Below are 6,019 nucleotides of genomic sequence, written 5' to 3' on the forward strand. Positions count from 1 at the left end.
TTATGTCTTTCAGTAGCCATTTCATAGCCTACTTGTATAATTATTGTTTCTATAATGTGTAATAAGACATGCAATATCATTAAAAAAAAATGTTTAAGTGCAGGAAATGAAACCTGAAAGTCACATTTTCAGCAGATTTTCCTTACCAACTTTGTTAAAGATCTTAATGCATGTAAGGAATTTGTTAATAAGCACACTAGCATCACTATGACACCTGTTTATTTTATAATATTTCAACCAACTTTAACATATTGCACAAATTCAAGTATAAATCAATACCAACAAACAGGCTGTTTTATGGTAACACAACTATGGGAAGAGAAATAATGACTGAGAGATAAAACATAACATTTTGTTTTAAGCATCATAACTGAGCACTGTTCAGACAGTTTAATACACTGTTAAGCTTTAATACTTATTATTATTATGCAAATATAGAAATTCAGTTGCTGTATAACTGCTTGCATTTATTCACATCTAAGTGATATGCAAAAAAGTAAAGACATTTCAGAAACACAGCCAATATATCTGTATTACTTTAAGGAGACTTTTTTTAGTTTTTATAATTAAGTCTATACAGCAATGGTTTTCAGTTTTCTTGCCTCATAGATCCCTTCACAAACAAAAGACAATCTTGTTAACCCTAAGTCTACAGGAGATGAAACTATGGCATATAAAAGAAACTTTTAATACAATTTTATTTTCATTTGATTGACTATATTGTATGCTTTATTTGTTGTTTAATTGTATTAATGAAATTTGATCTTCATTTCATATTTAACTTCAGAATGTTCATAGACCAAAGGCAGAGGTTGGCCATATAGAATAAAATGATAACTCCTATACTAAAATCACAGAATAACAATCTTAGAAATAATATAAAGGAAAATCACACAGCCTTCACAGAAAAAACAAAACTGAATAGACTGATTTACAGAAAAACCTACATCATTTATTACTGGTGTAAACCATGGAACTTCACAAGCTAAAGCAGCACAAGTGCGAAAACTCGTATTTGCTATAAACACTACCATACCTTGTTTTCATCTCTATCCACAATATCTATACAGTTTCAAACTTTCACATTATACTTTATTTTCATTAACAATGATAATACTGAATCATTAACACTGATAAGTCAAGCTTTGTGTGTGTGTGTTCATAAATCAAATAGTACCATTTCAAAACTGTTTATGTTATGAAGCCTGTCTTCTGCTATAACATAGTTGAAAATTCACTTATTTGCTACATACCCTACTTATTTACTCACTGGAAGTTTAAAACAAATGTGCACACATTTTACTCAAAATTAATAGAGGACTGGACAGACAATAAAATGTTTGTGAACATCAAAATATCAAGTCATCAAAATAGACATCTAGTGTTTTATAAGTAGCCTCAATGGTAATGCATATTAAGATTGGTCACTTACATCTAATACACTAAAGCATTTCACAAGTCTTAACTTTTTAAGGCATTTTAGTATATACACAATATTTTCCAGCAGCATTCACTTTCCATACAGATTCACCAGATGTACAAGTCACATTGCGATAATTTCCTCCACAGTTCAGCTTCACACTGATAGATTTTTTTGTAGATTTATCTGTCTCTTTAAAACCAATAACAACTTTTTACCAATACTTTAGCCATATTGTATGACTGGTATGGATATTAATACTTTTATTGATAAGGAGAGAACAATGTTTTGACCTTCCTAGGTCATATTCAGGTTAAGAAAGGTTAACCATATTGTCAGTGAACTTGCTTAAACATGTTGATTGACCAGAAATATTCCAGTTCTGGATGTTTTTGCACTTATCAAGTTATGCAAGGTGACCATTTTAAAATATCTTTCCCCTAGATGTTTTCTCAACATATTTATACATTTCTCAGAAATGACTGGAGGACCAATGAAACTACCTCTTATCTAATGGCCAGTTTGGAGGGTTAAATATAATGAATTCACCAGTGTTGTGGTTGCTCCTGTCCTTGTACCCTCATGGGTACATACCAAAGAAGAAATCAAAATAGTCTTGTATTCCAGTACTTAGGTTCTGAATGAAATTACTGTGCCTGGGAATGGCAGATGTAGTGGGGTTGGTGTAACGTGTTTTTTTGCTTTTGCATATAGGTTCTTAGAATAGAAAGTATATTAGTAGTGTTAAATTATTATGCACTTGTTTTAATTTTTTTTAATGTTAATCTATGTTTGCATAGTCATATGAAATATAGAAACTTAAGTAATTTTTAATATAGGTACATCTTTTGTCCAATTGTACAAAGTTCATCATATTTTAATAGTTACAAATGAAATATACTTGTTGAATTGTGAATGTATACTTCACCTGATAAATGAGCAAACTTCTGTTCATGGGCTAGTATTACGATCTTAAACTAATTGGAATAATTAACTTTTTGTGTGCCTGTGGGAGCTCATTATACTTAATTTATGAGTGATCTTAGATTGGCATGTATTTTATGAAATTGTAGTAACTGTCTTTTCGTGGAACAGTAAGACAAGTAAATCTGTAAATGACAAAAAATAACCGTAAGTATCATATTTTGGAACAAAACCTTTTATTTTATGACGACTTATAGGTAAACAGCTATTGGAGATTAAAATTTAAAATATATTTTACAATATTCATAACTGTATTATGTATCACTTTATAAAATGTTACATCACATTTATATACATTATTATATACCTAATAAGAGAGTGTACTAATTCTCAGTTGATAACACTTAACCATACCTGCTTTATGTCCTTTCTGTCGCATTTACTTCAGGATATTCAGAAGTGAATGTAAATAAAATTAAGAATTGTTTAAGCTGCTTAAGCATACCATATCAGAAGACTTACAGTCTCAATATTCTTTTGAAGTAATTAAAAAGGTTTGGATGTGAACATATATATAGATCTTCATTTTAGACAGAACTATTTCCAAAATAACATCACTCTTGCAGGAAAGAATGGATATGGCCACACTGTCTTTAACTGACTCTGATCTCCAGGCCCTGTGAAGGAAAAGATGTTTCTCTCTTTAGATTCTGGAAAAATGCAGCTTCAGTGAAAGCGTCATCCACACATTGTTTCTTTACAGACAAAGGAAAACCATGAAGAAGAATGAAAACTCGTAACATAGTCAGTGTAATCCATTAAGACAACACAGTAGCAAAAAAGTTTAATAAAAATGAAATGATGTTCACAAAATAATTAGTTGTGAACAAAGATGAGAACAGTTATGTCTAATCAATCCCTAGTAAACTTAAACTTTTGAAAGTGTCTACCAATTTTCAACTTAGAATTAAAATTTAAAAGAATTACTCAAAATTCCTAATGAATTTTTTTCTGTAAATTTATGGACATCATTTACAAACATCTCCTTTGAAAAAACTAATTTTTCCAAATTTATTTCCAATACCAGTGCTTCAAAATCATATACTTTTTCTCTTATACTCCTAGCATTACAACAGTAACAATCAAGTCTATCCTTTTCTACTACTGTACTAACTTTAGTGCTAAATTTTTATTCTCTTTGTGTTAAGTTTCTTCTGGCCCTCACCACTGTTTAGTTTTAGTTTAAAACCTCCCTTATAGCTGAGTTAATAGTCTTAGAAAACAAGCCAGCTGCTACAGTATTTAAGTGTAAACCACCCATTCCAAGAGCTCCCTTCTTCCGATGAACTTGATCGATACAAGTCCAGTCAGTCTGCTCATCCTTACAGTTTACTTACTGAAACCTAAACCTAACATTTAACCCTAGTGACCTACTTATAACTTCATTTACACAGTTAATTCTTGGTTATACTCCCCACCTGTTCTCCCACATAGCATAATCTAATTATTTTGTCCTCATTTACCAACAGATTATTCTAACCATATATCTTGTCGATAAATCACCTACAACTTCCATATCCTTCTCTGATCCTTTTGTTTTCATTTTCTCCAACAGTTCATATGCAGAATCCAAATTCTGAAATTTGTTTGTCAACATAATAGGTTCATAACAAGTAAATTCATTATTTTTTACTCTAATACTAATAGCACTCTTTCTATCATCCTGAAAGACACTGTCATATGATATATCCCTTTCATGTTAATAAATTATTTACCTTCTGACTACTGCTTCCATTTCACATAATCTACAATTCTTTTCATTGCCTCTAACTTCTCCAATTATATAAGTTCTACATAAAATCATATACCTTCGTCACTAATTTTCTTTAGTACGTAGCGACCTGGTATATCTTGGGACTTAAAGTACTTGACTCGTACTCTTGAGCAGCTAATAACTTTATAACGTCCTTTTGAATGAAAGAATACACACTAGTAAGGATAAAAGAGCGAGCATGTTATGTAACGGGTAAATTCGAACTCCCAATTCTTTGTTAATATTTATCCAATTTTTTCTTTTAATGTCTTGTGGGAAAACACTCATTAAAAAAATAACATATGTGTATTGTCACCTGCATATTTTCTACGGCTGTGATTGGACATCTACTTAGTAGAATTTAACAATGACTTTCAAGTAATGACGTCAATACTGATTATACTACAGAGTATCTTAGCAACGTTAAACGTAAAGAAAAGAATTTCGGAAAGTTAGTGAAGAACAAGAAGCCTAAAAAATATTGATATTTCGTCTTATAAAAGAGAAGTAAGATATTATAATGGAATTAACATTAAAATTATTATTTTTGCTTAATTATATTTGCTGTCAATACCCAACCCAAATGTATGAAAAATTTATTTTATCTCTTAAAATGTAAAAAACATGTACTATTATATCCAGAAACGAAATAATACAGCAGTTCCTTTACACAACTTGTTTCCAACCGAAAACCCCTCAGTCACTGCTTCTGTTAATTACGATTGCAGAAGCTAAAGCGGAACGATTGTATCTGTAGGAAATAAAATCATAATATAAAACTAATACAGATGTCCTTTTAATTTGGGTTGTACGAGTTCTTGATAGGGGCCATTTACAATGTAATACTGTATACTAGAAAGAAAATTTATGGAAATGAAACCAGCAAGAAATCGTTGTACTGATTCATGATGAGGAAAAACCCACTTGAGAAAAATGTATTCAAAAGTCGGCTGGTATTGGTATTAACACTTTAATTGAAATTAAGTACAGTTTGAGTTCCTCTTCCCCCCAAAGTATGTTATGGGTTACTGAATTATGTGAGCATGAATAAAAGTGTTGTATCTTTTCGCTTCAAGACAAACAAACACAGCTATTTTATAACAGAAGTTCAAAGTTACTTCTGTCGACATGTTTTTCATAATCTTTTAGACATGGTTTTTAGTCTTTTGTGTTAATTTGGATGAAAATATTCAAATTAATCAAAGATGTTGGCCGTGAGTATAAAGCAGATATAAGTTTGTTTTCGTCTTTGAATTTCGCGCAAAGCTACTCGAGATCTATCTGCGCTAGCCGTCCCTAATTTAGCAGTGTAATACTAGAGGGAAAGCAGTTAGTCATCACCACCCACCGCCAACTCTTGGGCTACTCCTTTACCAACGAATAGTGGGATTGACCGCCACCTTATAACGCACTCATGGCTGGGAGAGCGAGCATGTTTTGTGCGACCGAGATTCGAACCCGCGACCCTCGGATTACGAGTCAAACGCCTTAACACACTTGGTCATGCCGGACCAAGTTACCCTATTGGAATGTTTTCATAATTCTTAGACATAGTATCTAGTCTTTTGTATTAATTTGGATGGAAATCAAATTAATCAAAGATGTTGACCGTAGATATAAAGAAGACATAAGACTGATAAATGTTATTCAGTAGTGATGTGATTTAAACATTCCAACTCAATACATTTAACTAATTGATCATTTAGATTTGTAAACATTACTTGTGATTTAAAAGTAAATTTATACTTAAACAGAAAAAAAAGGGAGAATTTTACCTATCGTAATAAAAACTTCCTGCGCAAACACAAATAAAACACCTTCTTAAATATTTTTATGAAGATGGTTATGTTGATACTTTTTAC

General features: G+C 31.3%; 1 long non-coding RNA gene across 1 annotated transcript; it reads right to left on the bottom strand.

The window, feature by feature from the left end:
* Nucleotides 1-205: 205 nt before the first annotated feature.
* LOC143251230 (uncharacterized) lies at nucleotides 206-4,540 on the bottom strand. Its single transcript, XR_013028542.1, has 3 exons — nucleotides 4,120-4,540; nucleotides 2,759-3,021; nucleotides 206-2,529 (listed from the first exon to the last, which is right to left on the bottom strand). It is a non-coding gene; the product is annotated as an uncharacterized LOC143251230 (long non-coding RNA).
* Between the last annotated feature and the right edge of the window lie 1,479 nt (nucleotides 4,541-6,019).

This window comes from Tachypleus tridentatus, chromosome 5 (assembly GCF_004210375.1).
Source record: "Tachypleus tridentatus isolate NWPU-2018 chromosome 5, ASM421037v1, whole genome shotgun sequence".
Classification (NCBI taxonomy): domain Eukaryota; kingdom Metazoa; phylum Arthropoda; class Merostomata; order Xiphosura; family Limulidae; genus Tachypleus; species Tachypleus tridentatus.